The 27,500-nt window shown below is 46.7% G+C and overlaps 1 pseudogene; it reads left to right on the plus strand.

The window, feature by feature from the left end:
- LOC135564961 (protein kinase C beta type-like) overlaps positions 1 to 27,500 on the plus strand; it is a 305,495-nt pseudogene that overhangs the window by 248,457 nt on the left and 29,538 nt on the right.

Consider the following 27,500-nt stretch of genomic DNA (forward strand, 5'->3'; position numbering starts at 1 on the left):
CGTGTCTCTCTCTCCCTCTCTCCTCTCTCTCCTCTCTCTCTCTCCCTCCTCTCCCCCTCCTCCTCCCTCTCTAAAGGTGTCTCTCTCTCCCTCCCTCTCCCTCTCTCCCTCTCTCTCCCTCCTCTCTCTCCCTCCCTCCTCCCTCTCTTCCCTTCTCTCTCTCTCCCTCCCTCTCTCCTCCTCTCCCTCCTCCTCTCTAGCTGGTGTCTCTCTCCCTCCTCTCTCTCTAGGTGATGCTAGCAGAACATATGACAGAGAGGAGCTTGCACGCCAGTAAAGATGTCTCTCTCTCTCTCTCCCCTCTCCTCCTCTCTCTCCCTTCCCCTCACCTTCTCTCTCCTTCCCTCCTCTCCCTCTCTCTCTCCCTCCTCTCCCCCTCTCCTCCTCCCTCTCTAAAGGTGCTCTCTCTCCTCCTCTCTCTCCTCCTCTCTCCCCTCTCCCTCCTCCCTCTCTAGCAGGTTCTCTCTCCCTCCTCTCTCTCTCTCCTCTCTCCCCTCCTCCCTCCTCCTCTCTAGAAGGTGTCTCTCTCCCTCCTCTCTCTCTCCTCCCTCTCCTCCTCCCTCCTCTCTCCTCCTTCTCTCTCCCCTCCCTCCTTCTCTCTCCTCCTCTCTCTCCCCTCTCCCTCCTCCTCTAAAGGTGCTCTCTCTCTCCCTCCTCTCTCTCTCCTCTCTCCCCCTCCCTCCTCCCCTAAAGGTGCCCTCTCTCTCCTCTCCCTCTCCCTCTCTCTCTCCTTCTCTCCCCCTCCCTCCTCCTCTCTAAAGGTGTCTCTCTCTCCCTCCTCTCTCTAGGTGATGCTAGCAGAACATAAGGACAGAGAGGAGCTGTACTCGTAAAGATGTCTCCTCCCTCTCTCCCTCCTCTCTCTCCCTCCTCTCTCTCTCTCCCCTCCTCTCTAAAGATGTCTCCTCCTCTCCTCTCTCCCTCCTCTATCCCCCTCTCCCTCCTCCCTCTCTAAAGATGTCTCCCCTCCTCTCTCCCTCCTCTCTCTCTCCTCCCTCCTCTAAAGATGTCTCCTCCTCTCTCTCCCTCCTCTCTCCCCTCTCCCTCCTCCCTCTCTAAAGGTGTCTCTCTCTCCCTCCTCTCTCTAGGTGATGCTAGCAGAACATATGACAGAGGAGGAGCTGCATGTCAGAAGATGTCTCCTCCTCTCTCTCTCCTCCTCTCTCCCCTCTCCCTCCTCCCTCTCTAACAGGTGTCTCCTCTCTCCTCCTATCTCTCTCCCTCCTCTCCCCTCTCCCTCCTCCCTCTCTAAAGGTGTCTCTCTCTCCCTCTCTCTCTCTAGGTGATGCTAGCAGAACATAATGACAGAGAGGAGCTGTATGTCAGAAAGATGTCTCCCTCCTCTCTCTCTCCCTCCTCTCTCCCCTCTCCCCTCCTCCCTCTCTAAAGGTGTCTCTCTCTCCTCTCTCTCTCCCTCCTCTCTCCCCTCTCCCTCCTCCTCTCTAAAGGTGTCTCTCTCTCCTCCTCTCTCTCTCTAGGTGATGCTAGCAGAACATAAGGACAGAGAGGCGCTGTACCCCGTAAAGATGTCTCTCTCCTCTCTCCTCTCTCCTCTCTCTCCTCTCCCTCCTCCCTCTCTAAAGATGTCTCCTCCTCCCTCCCCTCTCCCCCTCTCCCTCTCTCTCTCCTCCTCTCTCCCCCTCTCCCTCCTCCCTCTCTAAAGGTGTCTCTCTCTCCCTCCTCTCTCTCTCCTCTCTCCCCTCCCTCCTCCCTCTCTAAAGGTGTCTCTCTTCCTCCCTCCTCTCTCCCTCTCCCTCTCTCCCTCTCCTCCCTCTACAAGCGTGCCTCTCCTCCCTCCTCTCTCCCTCCTCTCTCCCCCTCCCTCCTCCCTCTCTAAAGGTGTCTCTCTCTCCTCCTCTCTCTCCTCTCTCCCCTCTCCCTCCCTCCCTCTCTAAAGGTGTCTCTCTCCCCTCTCCCTCTCCCTCTCTCTCCCTCTCTCTCCCTCTCTCTCTCCCCTCTCCTCCTCCCTCTCTAAAGGTGTCTCTCTCTCCCTCCTCTCTCTCTCTAGGTGATGCTAGCAGAACATAAGGACAGAGAGGAGCTGTACCCCGTAAAGATGTCTCCCTCCTCTCTCCCTCCTCTCTCTCCCTCCTCTCTCTCTCCCTCCTCCCTCTCTAAAGATGTCTCCCTCCTCTCTCTCTCTCTCCCTCCTCCCTCTCTAAAGATGTCTCCTCCTCCTCTCTCCTCCTCTCCCTCCTCTCCCTCTCCTCCTCCTCTCAAAGATGTCTCCTCCCTCTCTCTCCCTCCTCTCTCCCTCTCCCTCCTCCCCTCTCTAAAGGTGTCTCTCTCTCCTCCTATCTCTCTCCTCCTCTCTCCCCTCCTCCTCCTCCCTCTCTAGTTGTGCTCTCTCTCCCCTCCCTCTCTAGGTGATGCTAGCAGAACATAAGGACAGAGAGGAGCTGTATGTCAGAAGATGTCTCCCTCCTCTCTCTCTCCCTCTCCTCTCTCCTCTCCCTCCTCCCTCTCTAAAGGTGTCTCTTCTCCCTCCTATCTCTCTCCCTCCTCTCTCCCTCTCCTCCTCCCTCTCTAAAGGTGTCTCTCTCTCCCTCCTCTCTCTCTAGGTGATGCTAGCAGAACATAAGGACAGAGAGGAGCTGTATGTCGTAGAAGATGTCTCCCTCTCTCTCTCCCTCCTCTCTCCCTCTCCCTCCTCCCTCTCCAAAGGCTGTCTCTCCCCCTCTCTCTCTCTCTAGGTGATGCTAGCAGATCATAAGGACAGAGAGGCGCTAGCACCTCGTGAAGATGTCTCTCCTCTCCCTCTCTCCTCCCTCTCTCTCTCCCTCTCCTCCTCCCCTCTCTAAAGATGTCTCCTCCTCCCCTCCTCTCCCCTCCCTCTCTCCTCCCTCTCTCTCTCCTCCCTCTCTCCCCTCTCCCTCCTCCCTCTCTAGTAGGTCTCTCTCTCTCCTCCCTCTCTCTCTCTAGGTGATGCTAGCAGAACATAAGGACAGAGAGGAGCTGTACGCCGTAAAGATGTCTCCCTCTCCCCTCTCCTCTCTCCCTCCCTCTCTCTCCCTCTCCCTCCTCCCTCTCTAAAGATGTCTCCCTCCTCCCTCCTTCTCCCTCTCTCCCTCCTCTCTCCCTCCCCCTCTCCCTCTCTCCCTCCTCTCTCCCCTCTCCCTCCTCCCTCTCTCCTCTCTAAAGGTGTTCTCTCTCCATCCTCTCTCTCTCCTCCTCTCTCCCTCTCTCCCTCCCTCTCTAAAGGTGTCTCTCTCTCCTCTCCTCTCTCTCTAGGTGATGCTAGCAGAACATAATGGACAGAGAGGAGCTGTACGCCAGAAAGATGTCTCCCTCCTCTCTCCTCTCTCCCTCTCCCTCTCTCTCTCCCTCCTCTCTCCTCTCCCTCCTCCCTCCTCTAACGGTGTCTCTCTCCTTCCTCCCTCTCTAAAGGTGTCTCTCTCTCCCTCCTCTCTCTCTCTAGGTGATGCTAGCAGAACATAAGGACAGAGAGGAGCTGTACAGCCGCAAAGATGTCTCCCTCCTCTCTCTCTCCTCTCCTCTCTCCTCTCCCTCCTCCCTCTCTAAAGATGTCTCTCTCTCCCTCCTCTCTCCCTCATCTCCCTCCTCCCTCTCTAAAGGTGTCTCTCTCTCCCTCCTCTCTCCCTCTCTCTCTCTCCCTCCCTCTCCCTCTCCTCCTCCCTCTCTAAAGGTGTCTCTCTCTCCCTCTCTCTCTCCCTCCTCTCTCCCCCTCTCCCTCCTCCCTCTCTAAAGGTGTCTCTCTCTCCCTCCTCTCTCTCTCTAGGTGATGATAGCAGAACATAAGGACAGAGAGGCGCTGTACCCCGTAAAGATGTCTCTCTCCTCTCTCCCTCCTCCTTCTCTAAAGGTGTCTCTCTCTCCCTCCTCTCTCTCTCTAGGTGATGCTAGCAGAACATAAGGACAGAGAGGCGCTGTACCCCGTAAAGATGTCTCTCTCCTCTCTCCCTCTCTCCCTCCTCCCTCTCTAAAGGTGTCTCTCTCTCCCTCCTCTCTCCCCCTCTCCCTCCTCCCTCTCTAAAGGTGTCTCTCTCTCCCTCCTCTCTCTCTCTAGGTGATGCTAGCAGAACATAAGGACAGAGAGGAGCTCTATGCCGTAAAGATCCTGAAGAAGGACGTGGTGATTCAGGATGATGATGTGGAGTGCACCATGGTGGAGAAGAGGGTCCTGGCCCTGTCCGGGAAATCCTCCTTCCTCACACAGCTCCACTCCTGCTTCCAGACCATGGTAACACACACACACACACACACACACACACACACACACACACACACACACACACACACACACACACACACACACACACACACTACACACACACTACACACTACACACACACAACACTACACACACACACACACACACACTGTGATGTCTTGATGACTGAGTCAGTATGTGATGACTTGATGTGTTGTGACTGAGTCAGTCTGTGATGACTTGATGATGTTGTGACTGAGTCAGTAGGTTATGACTTGATGTGTTGTGACTGAGTCAGTCTGTAGATGACTTGATGTGCTGTGACTGAGCCAGTAGGTGATGACTTGATGTGACTGGAGTCAGTCTGTGATGACTTGATGTGACTGAGTCAGTAGGTGATGACTTGATGTGTTGTGACTGAGTCAGTAGGTGATGACTTGATGTGTTGTTGTGACTGAGCTCAGTCTGTGATGACTTGATGTGTTGTGACTGAGTCAGTAGGTGATGACTTGGATGCTGGACTGAGTCAGTAGGTGATGACTTGATGTGACTGAGTCAGTAGGTGATGACTTGATGTGACTGAGTCAGTAGGTGATGACTTGATGTGACTGAGTCAGTCTGTGATGACTTGATGTGACTGAGTCAGTAGGTGATGACTTGATGTGTTGCTAGACTGAGTCAGTAGGTGATGACTTGATGTGTTGTGACTGAGTCAGTCTGTGATGACTTGAGTGTGTTGTGACTGAGTCAGTAGGTGATGACTTGATGTGACTGAGTCAGTATGTGATGACTTGATGTGTTGGTGTTGTGACTGAGCTCAGTAGGTGATGACTTGATGTTTTGGAGATGTGACTGAGTCAGTAGGTGATGACTTGATGTGCTGGTGTTGTGACTGAGTCAGTCTGTGATGACTTGATGTGATGTGACTGAGTCAGTCTGTGATGACTTGATGTTTTGGTGATGTGACTGAGTCAGTCTGTGATGACTTGATGTGTTGGTGTTGTGACTGAGTCAGTGGGTGATGACTTGATGTGACTGAGCTAGTCTGTGATGACTCTGATGTGACTGAGTCAGTAGGTGATGACTTGATGTGTTGGTGTTGTGACTGAGTCAGTCTGTGATGACTTGATGTGATGTGACTGAGTCAGTCTGTGATGACTTGATGTGTTGGTGTTGTGACTGAGTCAGTAGGCGATGACTTGATGTGTTGGTGGTGTGACTGAGTCAGTCTGGTGATGACTTATGTGATGTGACTGAGTCAGTCTGTGATGACTTGATGTGTTGGTGATGTGACTGAGTCAGTCTGTGATGACTTGATGACTGAGTCAGTAGGTGATGACTTGATGTGACTGAGTCAGATCTGTGATGACTTGATGTGTTGGTGTTGTGACTGAGTCAGTCTATGATGTGTTGGTGTTGTGACTGAGTCAGTAGGTGATGACTTGATGTGACTGAGTCAGTCTGTGATGACTTGATGTGACTGAGTCAGTCTGTGATGACTTGATGTGTTGGTGATGTGACTGAGTCAGTGGGTGATGACTTGATGTGACTGAGTCAGTAGGTGATGTCTTGATGACTGAGTCAGTAGGTGATGACTTGGTGTGTTTGTGTTGTGACTGAGTCAGTAGTGTGATGACTTGATGTGTTGGTGATGTGACTGAGTCAGTGGGTGATGACTTGATGTGACTGAGTCAGTCTGTGATGACTTGGTGTGTTGGTGATGTGACTGAGTCAGTCTGTGATGACTTGGTGTTTGGTGATGTGACTGAGTCAGTAGGTGATGACTTGATGTGTTGGTGTTGTGACTGAGTCAGTCTGTGATGACTTTGATGTGATGTGACTGAGTCGAGTCTGTGATGACTTGATGTGTTGGTGATGTGACTGAGTCAGTCTGTGATGACTTGATGTGTTGGTGTTGTGACTGAGTCAGTGGGTGATGACTTGATGTGACTGAGTCAGTAGGTGATGACTTGATGTACTGAGTTAGGTATGTGATGACTTGATGTGTTGGTGATGTGACTGAGTCAGTAGGTGATGACTTGATGTGTTGGTGATGTGACTGAGTCAGTAGGTGATGACTTGGTGTGCCGGTAGTTGTGACTGAGTCAGTCTGTGATGACTTGGTGTGTTGGTGATGTGACTGAGTCAGTAGGTGATGACTTGATGTGACTGAGTCAGTCTGTGATGACTTGATGTGATGTGACTGAGTCAGTCTGTGATGACTTGATGTGTTGGTGTTGTGACTGAGTCAGTAGTCGATGACTTGATGTGTTGGTGATGTGACTGAGTCAGTCTGTGATGACTTGATGTGATGTGACTGAGTCAGTCTGTGATGACTTGATGTGTTGGTGATGTGACTGAGTCAGTAGGTGATGACTTGATGTGTTGGTGATGTGACTGAGTCAGTAGGTGATGACTTGATGTGTCGGTGTTGTGACTGAGTCAGTCTGTGATGACTTGGTGTGTTGGTGATGTGACTGAGTCAGTAGGTGATGACTTGATGTGACTGGAGTCAGTAGGTGATGACTTGATGTGTTGGTGATGTGACTGAGTCAGTAGGTGATGACTTGATGTGACTGAGTCAGTAGGTGATGACTTGATGTGACTGAGTCAGTCTGGTGATGACTTGATGTGTTGGTGTTGTGACTGAGTCAGTCTGTGATGACTTGATGTGACTGAGTCAGTGGCTATGATGTGTTGGTGTTGTGACTGAGTCAGTAGTTGATGACTTGATGTGTTGGTAATGTGACTGAGTCAGTCTATGATGTGTTGGTGTTGTGACTGAGTCAGTAGGTGATGACTTGATGTGTTGGTGATGTGACTGGAGTCAGTCTGTGATGACTTGATGTGACTGAGTCAGTAGGTGATGACTTGATGTGTTGGTGATGTGACTGAGTCAGTCTGTGATGACTTGATGTGACTGAGTCAGTCTGTGATGACTTAATGTGTTTGTGTTGTGACTGAGTCAGTCTGTGATGACTTCATTGGTGTTGTGACTGAGTCAGTAGGTGATGACTTGATGTGTTGTGACTGAGTCAGTCTGTGATGACTTGGTGTGTAGTGTTGTGACTCAGTCAGTCTGTGATGACTTGATGTGTTGGTGATGTGACTGAGTCAGTCATGGTGATGACTTGATGTGTTGGTGTTGTGACTGAGTCAGTGGGTGATGACTTTGTGATGTGACTGGAGTCAGTATGTGATGACTTGATGTGTTGGTGTTGTGACTGAGTCAGTCGGTGATGACTTGATGACTGAGTCAGTATGTGATGACTTGATGTGTTGGTGATGTGACTGAGTCAGTAGGTGATGACTTGATGTGTTGGTGATGTGACTGGAGTCAGTAGGTGATGACTTGATGTGTTGGTGTTGTGACTGAGTCAGTGGGTGATGACTTGAGTGACTGAGTCAGCATGTGATGACTTGATGTGTTGGTGTTGTGACTGAGTCAGTGGGTGATGACTTGATGTGACTGAGTCAGTCATGTGATGACTTGATGTGTTGGTGATGTGACTGAGTCAGTAGGTGATGACTTGATGTGTTGGTGATGTGACTGAGTCAGTAGGTGATGACTTGATGTGTGGTGATGTGACTGAGTCAGTAGGTGATGACTTGATGTGTTGGTGTTGTGACTGAGTCAGTGGGTGATGACTTGATGTGACTGAGTCAGTAGGTGATGACTTGATGTGTTGGTGTTGTGACTGAGTCAGTGGGTGATGACTTGATGTGACTGAGTTAGTATGTGATGACTTGATGTTGGGTGATGTGACTGAGTCAGTAGGTGATGACTTGATGTGTTGGTGATGTGACTGAGTCAGTAGGTGATGACTTGGTGTCGGTGTTGTGACTGAGTCAGTCTGTGATGACTCTGATGTGACTGAGTCAGTATGTGATGACTTGATGTGTTGGTGTTGTGACTGAGTCAGTAGGTGATGACTTGATGTGTTGGTGTTGTGACTGAGTCAGTAGGTGATGACTTGATGTGACTGAGTCAGTATGATGACTTGATGTTTGTGTGGACTGAGCGTGGGTGATGACTTGATGTGACTGAGTTAGTATGTGATGACTTGATGTGTTGGTGATGTGACTGAGTCAGTAGGTGATGACTTGATGTGTTGGTGATGTGACTGAGTCAGTAGGTGATGACTTGGTGTGTCGGTGTTGTGACTGAGTCAGTCTGTGATGACTTGATGTGACTGAGTCAGTCTGTGATGACTTGATGTGTTGTGATCTGAGTCAGTAGGTGATGACTTGATGTGACTGAGTCAGTATGTGATGACTTGATGTTGGTGCTGTACTGAGTCAGTAGGTGATGACTTGATGTTTTGGAGATGTGACTGAGTCAGTAGGTGATGACTTGATGTGTGGTGTTATGACTGAGTCAGTCTGTGATGACTTGATGTGATGTGACTGAGTCAGTCTGTGATGACTTGATGTTTTGGTGATGTGACTGAGTCAGTCTGTGATGACTTGATGTGTTGGTGTTGTGGACTGAGTCAGTGGGTGATGACTTGATGTGACTGAGTTAGTCTGTGATGACTTGATGTGACTGAGTCAGTAGGTGATGACTTGATGTGTTGGTGATGTGACTGAGTCAGTCTGTGATGACTTGATGATGTGACTGAGTCAGTCTGTGATGACTTGATGTGTTGGTGATGTGACTGAGTCAGTATGTGATGACTTGATGTGATTAGGTAGACTGAGTCAGTGGGTGATGACTTGATGTGACTGAGTCAGTATGTGATGACTTGATGTTGGTGATGTGACTGGAGTCAGTAGGTGATGACTTGATGTGTTGGTGATGTGACTGAGTCAGTAGGTGATGACTTGATGTGGGCATGTGACTGAGTCAGTAGGTGATGACTTGATGTGTTGGTGATGTGACTGAGTCAGTAGGTGATGACTTGATGTGTGACTGAGTCAGTATGTGATGACTTGATGTGTTGGTGTTGTGACTGAGTCAGTGTGTGATGACTTGATGTGACTGAGTTAGTCATGTGATGACTTGATGTGTTGGTGATGTGACTGAGTCAGTAGGTGATGACTCTGATGTGTTGGTGATGTGACTGAGTCAGTAGGTGATGACTTGATGTTGGTGTTGTGACTGAGTCAGTCTGTGATGACTTGATGTGACTGAGTCAGTGTGTGATGACTTGATGTGTTGGTGTTGTGACTGAGTCAGTAGGTGATGACTTGATGTGTTGGTGTTGTGACTGAGTCAGTGGGTGATGACTTGATGTGACTGAGTCAGTATGTGATGACTTGATGTGTTGGTGTTGTGACTGAGTCAGTGGGTGATGACTTGATGTGACTGGAGTCAGTATGTGATGACTTGATGTGTTGGTGATGTGACTGAGTCAGTAGGTGATGACTTGATGTGTTGGTGATGTGACTGAGTCAGTAGGTGATGACTTGGTGTGTCGGTGTTGTGACTGAGTCAGTCTGTGATGACTTGATGTGACTGAGTCAGTCTGTGATGACTTGATGTGTTGTGACTGAGTCAGTAGGTGATGACTTGATGACTGAGTCAGTAGGTGATGACTTGATGTGTTGGTGTTGTGACTGAGTCAGTAGGTGATGACTTGATGTTTTGGAGATGTGACTGAGTCAGTAGGTGATGACTTGATGTGTTGGTGTTGTGACTGAGTCAGTCTGTGATGACTTGATGTGATGTGACTGAGTCAGTCTGTGATGACTTGATGTTTTGGTGATGTGACTGAGTCAGTCTGTGATGACTTGATGTGTTGGTGTTGTGACTGAGTCAGTGGGTGATGACTTGATGTGACTGAGTTAGTCTGTGATGACTTGATGTGACTGAGTCAGTAGGTGATGACTTGATGTGTTGGTGTTGTGACTGAGTCAGTCTGTGATGACTTGATGTGATGTGACTGAGTCAGTCTGTGATGACTTGATGTGTTGGTGTTGTGACTGAGTCAGTAGGCGATGACTTGATGTGTTGGTGGTGTGACTGAGTCAGTCTGTGATGACTTATGTGATGTGACTGAGTCAGTCTGTGATGACTTGATGTGTTGGTGATGTGACTGAGTCAGTCTGTGATGACTTGATGTGACTGAGTCAGTAGGTGATGACTTGATGTGACTGAGTCAGTCTGTGATGACTTGATGTGTTGGTGTTGTGACTGAGTCAGTCTGATGATGTGTTGGTGTTGTGACTGAGTCAGTATGTGATGACTTGATGTGTTGGTGTTGTGACTGAGTCAGTGGGTGATGACTTGATGTGACTGAGTCAGTCATGTGATGACTTGATGTGTTGGTGATGTGACTGAGTCAGTAGGTGATGACTTGATGTGTTGGTGATGTGACTGAGTCAGTAGGTGATGACTTGATGTGTTGGTGATGTGACTGAGTCAGTAGGTGATGACTTGATGTGTTGGTGTTGTGACTGAGTCAGTGGGTGATGACTTGATGTGACTGAGTCAGTATGTGATGACTTGATGTGTTGGTGTTGTGACTGAGTCAGTGGGTGATGACTTGATGTGACTGAGTTAGTATGTGATGACTTGATGTGTTGGTGATGTGACTGAGTCAGTAGGTGATGACTTGATGTGTTGGTGATGTGACTGAGTCAGTAGGTGATGACTTGGTGTGTCGGTGTTGTGACTGAGTCAGTCTGTGATGACTTGATGTGACTGGAGTTAGTATGTGATGACTTGATGTGTTGGTGTTGTGACTGAGTCAGTAGGTGATGACTTGATGTGTTGGTGTTGTGACTGAGTCAGTGGGTGATGACTTGATGTGACTGAGTCAGTATGTGATGACTTGATGTGTTGGTGTTGTGACTGAGTCAGTGGGTGATGACTTGATGTGACTGAGTTAGTATGTGATGACTTGATGTGTTGGTGATGTGACTGAGTCAGTAGGTGATGACTTGATGTGTTGGTGATGTGACTGAGTCAGTAGGTGATGACTTGGTGTGTCGGTGTTGTGACTGAGTCAGTCTGTGATGACTTGATGTGACTGAGTCAGTCTGTGATGACTTGATGTGTTGTGACTGAGTCAGTAGGTGATGACTTGATGTGACTGAGTCAGTATGTGATGACTTGATGTGTTGGTGTTGTGACTGAGTCAGTAGGTGATGACTTGATGTTTTGGAGATGTGACTGAGTCAGTAGGTGATGACTTGATGTGTTGGTGTTGTGACTGAGTCAGTCTGTGATGACTTGATGTGATGTGACTGAGTCAGTCTGTGATGACTTGATGTTTTGGTGATGTGACTGAGTCAGTCTGTGATGACTTGATGTGTTGGTGTTGTGACTGAGTCAGTGGGTGATGACTTGATGACTGAGTTAGTCTGTGATGACTTGATGTGACTGAGTCAGTAGGTGATGACTTGATGTGTTGGTGTTGTGACTGAGTCAGTCTGTGATGACTTGATGTGATGTGACTGAGTCAGTCTGTGATGACTTGATGTGTTGGTGTTGTGACTGAGTCAGTAGGCGATGACTTGATGTGTTGGTGGTGTGACTGAGTCAGTCTGTGATGACTTATGTGATGTGACTGAGTCAGTCTGTGATGACTTGATGTGTTGGTGATGTGACTGAGTCAGTCTGTGATGACTTGATGTACTGAGTCAGTAGGTGATGACTTGATGTGACTGAGTCAGTCTGTGATGACTTGATGTGTTGGTGTTGTGACTGAGTCAGTCTATGATGTGTTGGTGTTGTGACTGAGTCAGTAGGTGATGACTTGATGTGACTGAGTCAGTCTGTGATGACTTGATGTGACTGAGTCAGTCTGTGATGACTTGGTGTGTTGGTGATGTGACTGAGTCAGTGGGTGATGACTTGATGTGACTGAGTCAGTAGGTGATGTCTTGATGTGACTGAGTCAGTAGGTGATGACTTGGTGTGTTTGTGTTGTGACTGAGTCAGTAGTTGATGACTTGATGTGTTGGTAATGTGACTGAGTCAGTGGTGATGACTTGATGTGACTGAGTCAGTCTGTGATGACTTGGTGTGTCGGTGTTGTAACTGAGTCAGTCTGTGATGACTTGGTGTGTTGGTGATGTGACTGAGTCAGTAGGTGATGACTTGATGTGTTGGTGTTGTGACTGAGTCAGTCTGTGATGACTTGATGTGATGTGACTGAGTCAGTCTGTGATGACTTGATGTGTTGGTGATGTGACTGAGTCAGTCTGTGATGACTTGATGTGTTGGTGTTGTGACTGAGTCAGTGGGTGATGACTTGATGTGACTGAGTCAGTAGGTGATGACTTGATGTGACTGAGTTAGTATGTGATGACTTGATGTGTTGGTGATGTGACTGAGTCAGTAGGTGATGACTTGATGTGTTGGTGATGTGACTGAGTCAGTAGGTGATGACTTGGTGTGCCGGTGTTGTGACTGAGTCAGTCTGTGATGACTTGGTGTGTTGGTGATGTGACTGAGTCAGTAGGTGATGACTTGATGTGATGTGACTGAGTCAGTCTGTGATGACTTGATGTGATGTGACTGAGTCAGTCTGTGATGACTTGATGTGTTGGTGTTGTGACTGAGTCAGTAGGCGATGACTTGATGTGTTGGTGATGTGACTGAGTCAGTCTGTGATGACTTGATGTGATGTGACTGAGTCAGTCTGTCATGACTTGATGTGTTGGTGATGTGACTGAGTCAATAGGTGATGACTTGATGTGTTGGTGATGTGACTGAGTCAGTAGGTGATGACTTGGTGTGTCGGTGTTGTGACTGAGTCAGTCTGTGATGACTTGGTGTGTTGGTGATGTGACTGAGTCAGTAGGTAATGACTTGATGTGACTGAGTCAGTAGGCGATGACTTGATGTGTTGGTGATGTGACTGAGTCAGTAGGTGATGACTTGATGTGACTGAGTCAGTAGGTGATGACTTGATGTGACTGAGTCAGTCTGTGATGACTTGATGTGTTGGTGTTGTGACTTAGTCAGTCTGTGATGACTTGATGTGACTGAGTCAGTCTATGATGTGTTTGTGTTGTGACTGAGTCAGTAGTTGATGACTTGATGTGTTGGTAATATGACTGAGTCAGTCTATGATGTGTTGTTGTTGTGACTGAGTCAGTAGGTGATGACTTGATGTGTTGGTGATGTGACTGAGTCAGTCTGTGATGACTTGATGTGACTGAGTCAGTAGGTGATGACTTGGTGTGTTGGTGATGTGACTGAGTCAGTCTGTGATGACTTGATGTGACTGAGTCAGTCTGTGATGACTTAATGTGTTTGTGTTGTGACTGAGTCAGTCTGTGATGACTTCATGTGTTGTGACTGAGTCAGTAGGTGATGGCTTGATGTGTTGTGACTGAGTCAGTCTTTGATGACTTGGTGTGTTGGTGTTGTGACTCAGTCAGTGACTAGATGACTGATGTTAGTATTGTGACTGAGTCAGTAGGTGAAACTTCATGTGTTGTGTTGTCATCTTTATTAACTTAGTGATGACTTGATGTGACTGAGTCAGTATGTGATGACTTGATGTGTTGGTGTTGTGACTGAAGTCAGTGGGTGATGACTTGATGTGACTGAGTCAGTATGTGATGGCTTTGATGTGTTGGTGATGTGACTGAGTCAGTAGGTGATGACTTGATGTATGTTGGTGATGTGACTGAGTCAGTAGGTGATGACTTGATGTGTTGGTGTTGTGACTGAGTCAGTGGGTGATGACTTGATGTGACTTAGTCAGTATGTGATGACTTGATGTGTTGGTGTTGTGACTGGAGTCAGTGGGTGATGACTTGATGTGACTGGAGTTAGTATGTGATGACTTGATGTGTTGGTGATGTGACTGAGTCAGTAGGTGATGACTTGATGTGTTGGTGATGTGACTGAGTCAGTAGGTGATGACTTGATGTGTTGGTGATGTGACTGAGTCAGTAGGTGATGACTTGGATGTGTTGTATTGTGACTGAGTCAGTGGGTGATGACTTGATGTGACTGAGTCAATGTGATGACTTGATGTGTTGGTGTTGTAACTGAGTCAGTGGGTGATGACTTGATGTGACTGAGTCAGTATGTGATGACTTGATGTGTTGGTGATGTGACTGAGTCAGAAGCTTGATGTGTTGGTGATGTGACTGAGTCAGTAGGTGGACTTGATGTGTCGGTGTTGTGACTGAGTCAGTCTGTGATGACTTGATGTGACTGAGTTAGTATGTGATGACTTGATGTGTTGGTGTTGTGACTGAGTCAGTGAGTGATGACTTGATGTGTTGGTGTTGTGACTGAGTCAGTGGTTGATGACTTGATGTGACTGAGTCAGTATTTGATGACTTGATGTGTTGGTGTTGTGACTGAGTCAGTGGGTGATGACTTGATGTACTGAGTCAGTAGGTGATGTCTTGATGTGACTGAGTCAGTAGGTGATGACTTGGTGTGTTTGTGTTGTGACTGAGTCAGTAGTTGATGACTTGATGTGTTAGTAATGTGACTGAGTCAAGTGGGTGATGACTGATGTGACTGGAGTCAGTCTCAGATGACTTGGTGTGTGGGGTGTTGTAAACTGAGTCAGTCTGTGATGACTTTGTGTTGGTGATGTGACTGAGTCAGTAGCAGGTGATGACTTGATGTGTTTGGTGTTGTGACTGAGTCAGTCTGTGATGACTTGATGTGATGTGACTGGAGTCAGTCTGTGACTTGATGTTGTGATGTGACTGATGTGACTTGATGTGTTGGTGTTGTGACAGTCAGTGGGTGATGACTTGATGCACTGAGTCAGTAGGTGATGACTTGATGTGACTGAGTTAGTATGTGATGACTTGATGTTGGTGATGTGACTGAGTCAGTAGGTGATGACTTGATGTGTTGGTGATGTGACTGAGTCAGTAGGTGATGACTTGGTGTATTATGGTGTTGTGACTGAGTCAGTCTGTGATGACAGGGTGTTTGGTGATGTGACTGAGTCAGTAGGGTGATGACTTGATGTGATGTGACTGGAGTCAGTCTGTGATGACTTGATGTGATGTGACTGAGTCAGTCTTTGATGACTTGATGTGTTGGTGTTGTGACTGAGTCAGTAGGCGATGACTTGATGTGTTGGTGATGTGACTGAGTCAGTCTGTGATGACTTGATGTGATGTGACTGAGTCAGTCTGTCATGACTTGATGTGTTGGTGATGTGACTGAGTCAGCTAGGTGATGACTTGATGTGTTGGTGATGTGACTGAGTCAGTAGGTGATGACTTGGTGTGTCGGTGTTGGGACTGGAGTCAGTCTGTGATGACTTGGTGTGTTGAGTGATGTGACTGAGTCAGTAGGTAATGACTTGATGTGACTGAGTCAGTAGGCGATGACTTTGATGTGTTGGTGATGTGACTGGAGTCAGTAGGTGATGACCTGATGTGACTGAGTCAGTAGGTGATGACTTGATGTGACTGAGTCAGTAATGATGACTTGATGTGTTGGTGTTGTGACTGAGTCAGTAGTTGATGACTTGATGTGTTGGTAATGTGACTGAGTCAGTCTATGATGTGTTGGTGTTGTGACTAGTCAAGGTGATGACTTGATGTGTTGGTGATGTGACTGAGTCAGTCTGTGATGACTTGTAATGTGACTGAGTCAGTAGGTGATGACAATGGTGTTGGTGATGTGACTGAGTCAGTCTGTGATGACTTGATGTGACTGAGTCAATCTGATGACTTAATGTGTTTGTGTTGTGACTGAGTCAGTCTGTGATGACTTCATGTGTTGTGACTGAGTCAGTAGGTGATGGCTTGATGTGTTGTGACTGAGTCAGTCTTTGATGACTTGTGTATTTGGTGTTGTGACTCAGTCAGTCTGTGATGACTTGATGTTGGTGATGTGACTGAGTCAGTAGGTGATGACTTGATGTGTTGGTGTTGTCATGAGTCAGTGGTGATGACTTGATGTGACTGAGTCAGTATGTGATGACTTGATGATGTTGGTGTTGTGACTGAGTCAGTAGGTGATGACTTGATGTGACTGAGTCAGTATGTGATGACTTGATGTGTTGGTGATGTGACTGAGTCAGTAGGTGATGACTTGATGTGATGATGTGACTGAGTCAGTAGGTGATGACTTGATGTGTTGGTGTTGTGACTGAGTCAGTGGGTGATGACTTGATGTGACTGAGTCAGTATGTGATGACTTGATGTATTGGTGTTGTGATGAGTCAGTGGGTGATGACTTGATGACTGAGTTAGTATGTGATGACTTGATGTGTTGGTGATGTGACTGAGTCAGTAGGTGATGACTTGATGTGTTGGTGATGTGACTGAGTCAGTAGGTGATGACTTGATGTGTTGGTGATGTGACTGAGTCAGTCTGTGATGACTTGATGTTGGTGTTGTGACTGAGTCAGTGGTGATGACTTGATGTGACTGAGTCAGTATGTGATGACTTGATGTGTTGGTGTTGTGACTGAGTCAGTGGGTGATGACTTGATGTGACTGAGTTAGGTATGTGATGTTGATGTGTTGGTGATGTGACTGAGTCAGTAGGTGATGACTTGATGTGTTGGTGATGTGACTGAGTCAGTAGGTGATGACTTGGTGTCGGTGTTGACTGAGTCAGTCTGTGATGACTTGATGTGACTGAGTCAGTATGTGATGACTTGATGTGTTGGTGTTGTGACTGAGTCAGTAGGTGATGACTTGATGTGTTGGTGTTGTGACTGAGTCAGTGGGTGATGACTTGATGTGACTGAGTCAGTCTGTGATGACTTGATGTGTTGGTGTTGTGACTGAGTCAGTGGGTGATGACTTGATGTGACTGAGTTAGTATGTGATGACTTGATGTGTTGGTGATGTGACTGAGTCAGTAGGTGATGACTTGATGTGTTGGTGATGTGACTGAGTCAGTAGGTGATGACTTGGTGTGTCGGTGTTGGTGAGTCAGTCTGTGATGACTTGATGTGACTGAGTTAGGTGATGACTTGATGTGTTGGGTGTTGTGACTGAGTCAGTAGGTGATGACTTGATGTGTTGGTGTTGTGACTGAGTCAGTGGGTGATGACTTGATGTGATGGAGTCAGACTGATGACTTGATGTGTTGGTGTTGTGACTGAGTCAGTGGGTGATGACTTGATGTGACTGAGTCAGTAGGTGATGACTTGATGTGTTGGTGTTGTGACTGAGTCAGTGGGTGATGACTTGATGTGACTGAGTTGGTATGTGGATGACTTGATGTGTTGGTGATGTGACTGAGTCAGTAGGTGATGACTTGATGTGTTGGTGTTGTGACTGAGTCAGTAGGTGATGACTTGATGTGTTGGTGTTCTGACTGAGTCAGTAGGTGATGACTTGATGTGTTGGTGTTCTGACTGAGTCAGTAGGTGATGACTTGATGTGACTGAGTCAGTCTGTGATGACTTGATGTGTTGGTGTTGGACTGAGTCAGTGGGTGATGACTTGATGTGACTGAGTTAGTATGTGATGACTTGATGTGTTGGTGATGTGACTGAGTCAGTAGGTGATGACTTGATGTGTTGGTGATGTGACTGAGTCAGTAGGTGATGACTTGGTGTGTCGGTGTTGTGACTGAGTCAGTCTGTGATGACTTGATGTGACTGAGTTGTACTGTGATGACTTGATGTGTTGGTGTTGTGACTGAGTCAGTAGGTGATGACTTGATGTGTTGGTGTTGTGACTGAGTCAGTGGGTGATGACTTGATGACTGAGTCAGTATGTGATGACTTGATGTGTTGGTGTTGTGACTGAGTCAGTGGGTGATGACTTGATGACTGAGTTAGTATGTGATGACTTGATGTGTTGGTGTTGGACTTAGTCAGTCTGTGATGACTTGATGTGACCGAGTCAGTCTATGATGTGTTTGTGTTGTGACTGAGTCAGTAGTTGATGACTTGATGTGTTGGTAATGTGACTGAGTCAGTCTATGATGTGTTTGTGTTGTGACTGAGTCAGTAGGTGATGACTTGATGTGTTGGTGATGTGACTGGAGTCAGTCTGTGATGACTTGATGTGACTGAGTCAGTAGGTGATGACTTGGTGTGTTGGTGATGTGACTGAGTCAGATGACTTGATGTGATGAGTCAGTCTGTGATGACTTAATGTGTTTGTGTTGTGACTGAGTCAGTCTGTGATGACTTCATGTGTTGTGACTGAGTCAGTAGGTGATGGCTTGATGTGTTGTGACTGGAGTCAGTCTTTGATGACTTGGTGTGTTGGTGTTGTGACTCAGTCAGTCTGTGATGACTTGATGTGTTGGTGATGTGACTGAGTCAGTAGGTGATGACTTGATGTGTTGGTGTTGTCACTGAGTCAGTGGGTGATGACTTGATGTGACTGAGTCAGTATGTGATGACTTGATGTGTTGGTGTTGTGACTGAGTCAGTGGGTGATGACTTGATGTGACTGAGTTAGTATGTGATGACTTGATGTGTTGGTGATGTGACTGAGTCAGTAGGTGATGACTTGATGTGTTGGTGATGTGACTGAGTCAGTAGGTGATGACTTGATGTGTTGGTGTTGTGACTGAGTCAGTGGGTGATGACTTGATGTGACTGAGTGTATGTGATGACTTGATGTGTTGGTGTTGTGACTGAGTCAGTGGGTGATGACTTGATGTGACTGAGTTAGTATGTGATGACTTGATGTGTTGGTGATGTGACTGAGTCAGTAGGTGATGACTTGATGTGTTGGTGATGTGACTGAGTCAGGTGATGACTTGATGTGTTGGTGATGTGACTGAGTCAGTAGGTGATGACTTGATGTGTTGGTGTTGTGACTGAGTCAGTGGGTGATGACTTGATGTGACTGAGTCAGTATGTGATGACTTGATGTGTTGGTGTTGTGACTGAGTCAGTGGGTGATGACTTGATGTGACTGAGTTAGTATGTGATGACTTGATGTGTTGGTGATGTGACTGAGTCAGTAGGTGATGACTTGATGTGTTGGTGATGTGACTGAGTCAGTAGGTGATGACTTGGTGTGTCGGTGTTGTGACTGAGTCAGTCTGTGATGACTTGATGTGACTGAGTTAGTATGTGATGACTTGATGTGTTGGTGTTGTGACTGAGTCAGTAGGTGATGACTTGATGTGTTGGTGTTGTGACTGAGTCAGTGGGTGATGACTTGATGTGACTGAGTCAGTATGTGATGACTTGATGTGTTGGTGTTGTGACTGAGTCAGTGGGTGATGACTTGATGTGACTGAGTTAGTATGTGATGACTTGATGTGTTGGTGATGTGACTGAGTCAGTAGGTGATGACTTGATGTGTTGGTGATGTGACTGAGTCAGTAGGTGATGACTTGGTGTGTCGGTGTTGTGACTGAGTCAGTCTGTGATGACTTGATGTGACTGAGTTAGTATGTGATGACTTGATGTGTTGGTGTTGTGACTGAGTCAGTAGGTGATGACTTGATGTGTTGGTGTTGTGACTGAGTCAGTGGGTGATGACTTGATGTGACTGAGTCAGTATGTGATGACTTGATGTGTTGGTGTTGTGACTGAGTCAGTGGGTGATGACTTGATGTGACTGAGTCAGTATGTGATGACTTGATGTGTTGGTGTTGTGACTGAGTCAGTGGGTGATGACTTGATGTGACTGAGTTAGTATGTGATGACTTGATGTGTTGGTGATGTGACTGAGTCAGTAGGTGATGACTTGATGTGTTGGTGATGTGACTGAGTCAGTAGGTGATGACTTGATGTGTTGGTGATGTGACTGAGTCAGTAGGTGATGACTTGATGTGTTGGTGTTGTGACTGAGTCAGTGGGTGATGACTTGATGTGACTGAGTCAGTATGTGATGACTTGATGTGTTGGTGTTGTGACTGAGTCAGTGGGTGATGACTTGATGTGACTGAGTTAGTATGTGATGACTTGATGTGTTGGTGATGTGACTGAGTCAGTAGGTGATGACTTGATGTGTTGGTGATGTGACTGAGTCAGTAGGTGATGACTTGGTGTGTCGGTGTTGTGACTGAGTCAGTCTGTGATGACTTGATGTGACTGAGTTAGTATGTGATGACTTGATGTGTTGGTGTTGTGACTGAGTCAGTAGGTGATGACTTGATGTGTTGGTGTTGTGACTGAGTCAGTGGGTGATGACTTGATGTGACTGAGTCAGTATGTGATGACTTGATGTGTTGGTGTTGTGACTGAGTCAGTGGGTGATGACTTGATGTGACTGAGTTAGTATGTGATGACTTGATGTGTTGGTGATGTGACTGAGTCAGTAGGTGATGACTTGATGTGTTGGTGATGTGACTGAGTCAGTAGGTGATGACTTGGTGTGTCGGTGTTGTGACTGAGTCAGTCTGTGATGACTTGGTGTGTTGGTGATGTGACTGAGTCAGTAGGTGATGACTTGATGTTTTGGTGATGTGACTGAGTCAGTAGGTGATGACTTGATGTGTTGGTGTTGTGACTGAGTCAGTCTGTGATGACTTGATGTGATGTGACTGAGTCAGTCTGTGATGACTTGATGTGTTGGTGATGTGACTGAGTCAGTCTGTGATGACTTGATGTGTTGGTGTTGTGACTGAGTCAGTGGGTGATGACTTGATGTGACTGAGTCAGTAGGTGATGACTTGATGTGACTGAGTTAGTATGTGATGACTTGATGTGTTGGTGATGTGACTGAGTCAGTAGGTGATGACTTGATGTGTTGGTGATGTGACTGAGTCAGTAGGTGATGACTTGGTGTGTCGGTGTTGTGACTGAGTCAGTCTGTGATGACTTGGTGTGTTGGTGATGTGACTGAGTCAGTAGGTGATGACTTGATGTGATGTGACTGAGTCAGTAGGCGATGACTTGATGTGTTGGTGATGTGACTGAGTCAGTCTGTGATGACTTGATGTGACTGAGTCAGTAGGTGATGACTTGATGTGTTGGTGTTGTGACTGAGTCAGTCTGTGATGACTTGATGTGATGTGACTGAGTCAGTCTGTGATGACTTGATGTGTTGGTGTTGTGACTGAGTCAGTAGGCGATGACTTGATGTGTTGGTGGTGTGACTGAGTCAGTCTGTGATGACTTATGTGATGTGACTGAGTCAGTCTGTGATGACTTGATGTGTTGGTGATGTGACTGAGTCAGTCTGTGATGACTTGATGTGACTGAGTCAGTAGGTGATGACTTGATGTGACTGAGTCAGTCTGTGATGACTTGATGTGTTGGTGTTGTGACTGAGTCAGTCTATGATGTGTTGGTGTTGTGACTGAGTCAGTAGGTGATGACTTGATGTGACTGAGTCAGTCTGTGATGACTTGATGTGACTGAGTCAGTCTGTGATGACTTGGTGTGTTGGTGATGTGACTGAGTCAGTGGGTGATGACTTGATGTGACTGAGTCAGTAGGTGATGTCTTGATGTGACTGAGTCAGTAGGTGATGACTTGGTGTGTTTGTGTTGTGACTGAGTCAGTAGTTGATGACTTGATGTGTTGGTAATGTGACTGAGTCAGTGGGTGATGACTTGATGTGACTGAGTCAGTCTGTGATGACTTGGTGTGTCGGTGTTGTAACTGAGTCAGTCTGTGATGACTTGGTGTGTTGGTGATGTGACTGAGTCAGTAGGTGATGACTTGATGTGTTGGTGTTGTGACTGAGTCAGTCTGTGATGACTTGATGTGATGTGACTGAGTCAGTCTGTGATGACTTGATGTGTTGGTGATGTGACTGAGTCAGTCTGTGATGACTTGATGTGTTGGTGTTGTGACTGAGTCAGTGGGTGATGACTTGATGTGACTGAGTCAGTAGGTGATGACTTGATGTGACTGAGTTAGTATGTGATGACTTGATGTGTTGGTGATGTGACTGAGTCAGTAGGTGATGACTTGATGTGTTGGTGATGTCACTGAGTCAGTAGGTGATGACTTGGTGTGCCGGTGTTGTGACTGAGTCAGTAGGTGATGACTTGATGTGATGTGACTGAGTCAGTCTGTGATGACTTGATGTGATGTGACTGAGTCAGTAGGTGATGACTTGGTGTGTTGGTGATGTGACTGAGTCAGTAGGTGATGACTTGATGTGATGTGACTGAGTCAGTCTGTGATGACTTGATGTGATGTGACTGAGTCAGTAGGTGATGACTTGATGTGTTGGTGTTGTGACTGAGTCAGTCTGTGATGACTTGATGTGATGTGACTGAGTCAGTCTGTGATGACTTGATGTGTTGGTGTTGTGACTGAGTCAGTAGGCGATGACTTGATGTGTTGGTGATGTGACTGAGTCAGTCTGTGATGACTTGATGTGATGTGACTGAGTCAGTCTGTCATGACTTGATGTGTTGGTGATGTGACTGAGTCAATAGGTGATGACTTGATGTGTTGGTGATGTGACTGAGTCAGTAGGTGATGACTTGGTGTGTCGGTGTTGTGACTGAGTCAGTCTGTGATGACTTGGTGTGTTGGTGATGTGACTGAGTCAGTAGGTGATGACTTGATGTGACTGAGTCAGTAGGTGATGACTTGATGTGTTGGTGATGTGACTGAGTCAGTAGGTAATGACTTGATGTGACTGAGTCAGTAGGTGATGACTTGATGTGACTGAGTCAGTCTGTGATGACTTGATGTGTTGGTGTTGTGACTTAGTCAGTCTGTGATGACTTGATGTGACTGAGTCAGTCTATGATGTGTTTGTGTTGTGACTGAGTCAGTAGTTGATGACTTGATGTGTTGGTAATGTGACTGAGTCAGTCTATGATGTGTTGGTGTTGTGACTGAGTCAGTAGGTGATGACTTGATGTGTTGGTGATGTGACTGAGTCAGTCTGTGATGACTTGATGTGACTGAGTCAGTAGGTGATGACTTGGTGTGTTGGTGATGTGACTGAGTCAGTCTGTGATGACTTGATGTGACTGAGTCAGTCTGTGATGACTTAATGTGTTTGTGTTGTGACTGAGTCAGTCTGTGATGACTTCATGTGTTGTGACTGAGTCAGTAGGTGATGGCTTGATGTGTTGTGACTGAGTCAGTCTTTGATGACTTGGTGTGTTGGTGTTGTGACTCAGTCAGTCTGTGATGACTTGATGTGTTGGTGATGTGACTGAGTCAGTCTGTGATGACTTGATGTGACTGAGTCAGTATGTGATGACTTGATGTGTTGGTGTTGTGACTGAGTCAGTGGGTGATGACTTGATGTGACTGAGTCAGTAGGTGATGACTTGATGTGACTGAGTCAGTAGGTGATGACTTGATGTGTTGGTGTTGTGACTGAGTCAGTAGGTGATGACTTGATGTGTTGGTGTTGTGACTGAGTCAGTGGGTGATGACTTGATGTGACTGAGTCAGTAGGTGATGACTTGATGTGACTGAGTCAGTCTGTGATGACTTGATGTGTTGGTGTTGTGACTGAGTCAGTCTGTGATGACTTGATGTGATGTAACTGAGTCAGTAGGCGATGACTTGATGTGTTGGTGTTGTGACTGAGTCAGTCTGTGATGACTTGGTGTGTTGGTGATGTGACTGAGTCAGTAGGTGATGACTTGATGTGATGTGACTGAGTCAGTCTGTGATGACTTGATGTGTTGGTGATGTGACTGAGTCAGTCTGTGATGACTTGATGTGATGTGACTGAGTCAGTAGGCGATGACTTGATGTGTTGGTGATGTGACTGAGTCAGTCTGTGATGACTTGATGTGACTGAGTCAGTAGGTGATGACTTGATGTGTTGGTGTTGTGACTGAGTCAGTCTGTGATGACTTGATGTGATGTGACTGAGTCAGTCTGTGATGACTTGATGTGTTGGTGTTGTGACTGAGTCAGTAGGCGATGACTTGATGTGTTGGTGGTGTGACTGAGTCAGTCTGTGATGACTTGATGTGATGTGACTGAGTCAGTCTGTGATGACTTGATGTGTTGGTGATGTGACTGAGTCAGTCTGTGATGACTTGATGTGACTGAGTCAGTAGGTGATGACTTGATGTGACTGAGTCAGTCTGTGATGACTTGATGTGTTGGTGTTGTGACTGAGTCAGTCTATGATGTGTTGGTGTTGTGACTGAGTCAGTAGGTGATGACTTGATGTGACTGAGTCAGTCTGTGATGACTTGATGTGACTGAGTCAGTCTGTGATGACTTGGTGTGTTGGTGATGTGACTGAGTCAGTGGGTGATGACTTGATGTGACTGAGTCAGTAGGTGATGACTTGGTGTGTTTGTGTTGTGACTGAGTCAGTAGTTGATGACTTGATGTGTTGGTAATGTGACTGAGTCAGTGGGTGATGACTTGATGTGACTGAGTCAGTCTGTGATGACTTGGTGTGTCGGTGTTGTAACTGAGTCAGTCTGTGATGACTTGGTGTGTTGGTGATGTGACTGAGTCAGTAGGTGATGACTTGATGTGTTGGTGTTGTGACTGAGACAGTCTGTGATGACTTGATGTGATGTGATGAGTCAGTCTGTGATGACTTGATGTGTTGGTGATGTGACTGAGTCAGTCTGTGATGACTTGATGTGTTGGTGTTGTGACTGAGTCAGTGGGTGATGACTTGATGTGACTGAGTCAGTAGGTGATGACTTGATGTGACTGAGTTAGGATGTGATGACTTGATGTGTTGGTGATGTGACTGAGTCAGTAGGTGATGACTTGATGTGTTGGTGATGTGACTGAGTCAGTAGGTGATGACTTGGTGTGCCGGTGTTGTGACTGAGTCAGTATGTGATGACTTGGTGTGTTGGTGATGTGACTGAGTCAGTAGGTGATGACTTGATGTGATGTGACTGAGTCAGTCTGTGATGACTTGATGTGATGTGACTGAGTCAGTAGGTGATGACTTGATGTGTTGGTGTTGTGACTGAGTCAGTCTGTGATGACTTGATGTGATGTGACTGAGTCAGTCTGTGATGACTTGATGTGTTGGTGTTGTGACTGAGTCAGTAGGCGATGACTTGGTGTGTCGGTGTTGTGACTGAGTCAGTCTGTGATGACTTGGTGTGTTGGTGATGTGACTGAGTCAGTAGGTGATGACTTGATGTGACTGAGTCAGTAGGTGATGACTTGATGTGTTGGTGATGTGACTGAGTCAGTAGGTAATGACTTGATGTGACTGAGTCAGTAGGCGATGACTTGATGTGTTGGTGATGTGACTGAGTCAGTAGGTGATGACTTGATGTGACTGAGTCAGTAGGTGATGACTTGATGTGACTGAGTCAGTCTGTGATGACTTGATGTGTTGGTGTTGTGACTTAGTCAGTCTGTGATGACTTGATGTGACTGAGTCAGTCTATGATGTGTTTGTGTTGTGACTGAGTCAGTAGTTGATGACTTGATGTGTTGGTAATGTGACTGAGTCAGTCTATGATGTGTTGGTGTTGTGACTGAGTCAGTCTGTGATGACTTGATGTGACTGAGTCAGTAGGTGATGACTTGGTATGTTGGTGATGTGACTGAGTCAGTCTGTGATGACTTGATGTGACTGAGTCAGTAGGTGATGACTTGGTGTGTTGGTGATGTGACTGAGTCAGTCTGTGATGACTTGATGTGACTGAGTCAGTAGGTGATGACTTGATGTGTTGGTGATGTGACTGAGTCAGTCTGTGATGACTTGATGTGACTGAGTCAGTAGGTGATGACTTGGTGTGTTGGTGATGTGACTGAGTCAGTCTGTGATGACTTGATGTGACTGAGTCAGTCTGTGATGACTTAATGTGTTTGTGTTGTGACTGAGTCAGTCTGTGATGACTTCATGTGTTGTGACTGAGTCAGTAGGTGATGGCTTGATGTGTTGTGACTGAGTCAGTCTTTGATGACTTGGTGTGTTGGTGTTGTGACTCAGTCAGTCTGTGATGACTTGATGTGTTGGTGATGTGACTGAGTCAGTCTGTGATGACTTGATGTGACTGAGTCAGTATGTGATGACTTGATGTGTTGGTGTTGTGACTGAGTCAGTGGGTGATGACTTGATGTGACTGAGTCAGTAGGTGATGACTTGATGTGACTGAGTCAGTAGGTGATGACTTGATGTGACTGAGTTAGTATGTGATGACTTGATGTGACTGAGTCAGTAGGTGATGACTTGATGTGTTGGTGTTGTGACTGAGTCAGTGGGTGATGACTTGATGTGACTGAGTCAGTAGGTGATGACTTGATGTGACTGAGTTAGTATGTGATGACTTGATGTGTTGGTGTTGTGACTGAGTCAGTAGGTGATGACTTGATGTGTTGGTGTTGTGACTGAGTCAGTAGGTGATGACTTGATGTGACTGAGTCAGTCTGTGATGACTTGATGTGTTGGTGTTGTGACTGATTCAGTCTGTGATGACTTGATGTGTTGGTGTTGTGACTGAGTCAGTAGGTGATGACTTGATGTGTTTGTGTTGTGACTGAGTCAGTAGGTGATGACTTGATGTGTTGGTGATGTGACTGAGTCCGTAGTTGATGACTTGATGTGACTGAGTCAGTATGTGATGACTTGATGTGACTGAGTTAGTATGTGATGACTTGATGTGTTGGTGTTGTGACTGAGTCAGTAGGTGATGACTTGATGTGTTGGTGTTGTGACTGAGTCAGTAGGTGATGACTTGATGTGACTGAGTCAGTCTGTGATGACTTGATGTGTTGGTGTTGTGACTGAGTCAGTAGGTGATGACTTGATGTGTTTGTGAAGTGACTGAGTCAGTAGGTGATGACTTGATGTGTTGGTGATGTGACTGAGTCAGTCTGTGATGACTTGATGTGACTGAGTCAGTAGGCGATGACTTGGTGTGTTGGTGATGTGACTGAGTCAGTCTGTGATGACTTGATGTGACTGAGTCAGTCTGTGATGACTTAATGTGTTGTGACTGAGTCAGTAGGTGATGACTTGATGTGTTGGTGATGTGACTGAGTCAGTCTGTGATGACTTGATGTGACTGAGTCAGTAGGTGATGACTTGGTGTGTTGGTGATGTGACTGAGTCAGTCTGTGATGACTTGATGTGACTGAGTCAGTCTGTGATGACTTGATGTGTTGGTGTTGTGACTGAGTCAGTAGGTGATGACTTGATGTGTTTGTGTTGTGACTGAGTCAGTGGGTGATGACTTGATGTGACTGAGTCAGTCTGTGATGACTTGATGTAACTGAGTCAGTCTGTGATGACTTGATGTGTTGGTGATGTGACTGAGTCAGTCTGTGATGACTTGATGTGTTGGTGATGTGACTGAGTCAGTCTGAGATGACTTGATGTGACTGAGTCAGTAGGTGATGACTTGATGTGACTGAGTCAGTCTGTGATGACTTGATGTGTTGGTGATGTGACTGAGTCAGTCTGTGATGACTTGATGTGTTGGTGATGTGACTGAGTCAGTCTGTGATGACTTGATGTGACTGAGTCAGTAGGTGATGACTTGATGTGACTGAGTCAGTAGGTGATGACTTGATGTGACTGAGTCAGTAGGTGATGACTTGATGTGTTGGTGTTGTGACTGAGTCAGTCTGTGATGACTTGA

The sequence above is a fragment of the Oncorhynchus nerka genome, linkage group LG26, assembly GCF_034236695.1.
Source record: "Oncorhynchus nerka isolate Pitt River linkage group LG26, Oner_Uvic_2.0, whole genome shotgun sequence".
In the NCBI taxonomy this organism is placed as follows: Eukaryota; Metazoa; Chordata; class Actinopteri; order Salmoniformes; family Salmonidae; genus Oncorhynchus; species Oncorhynchus nerka.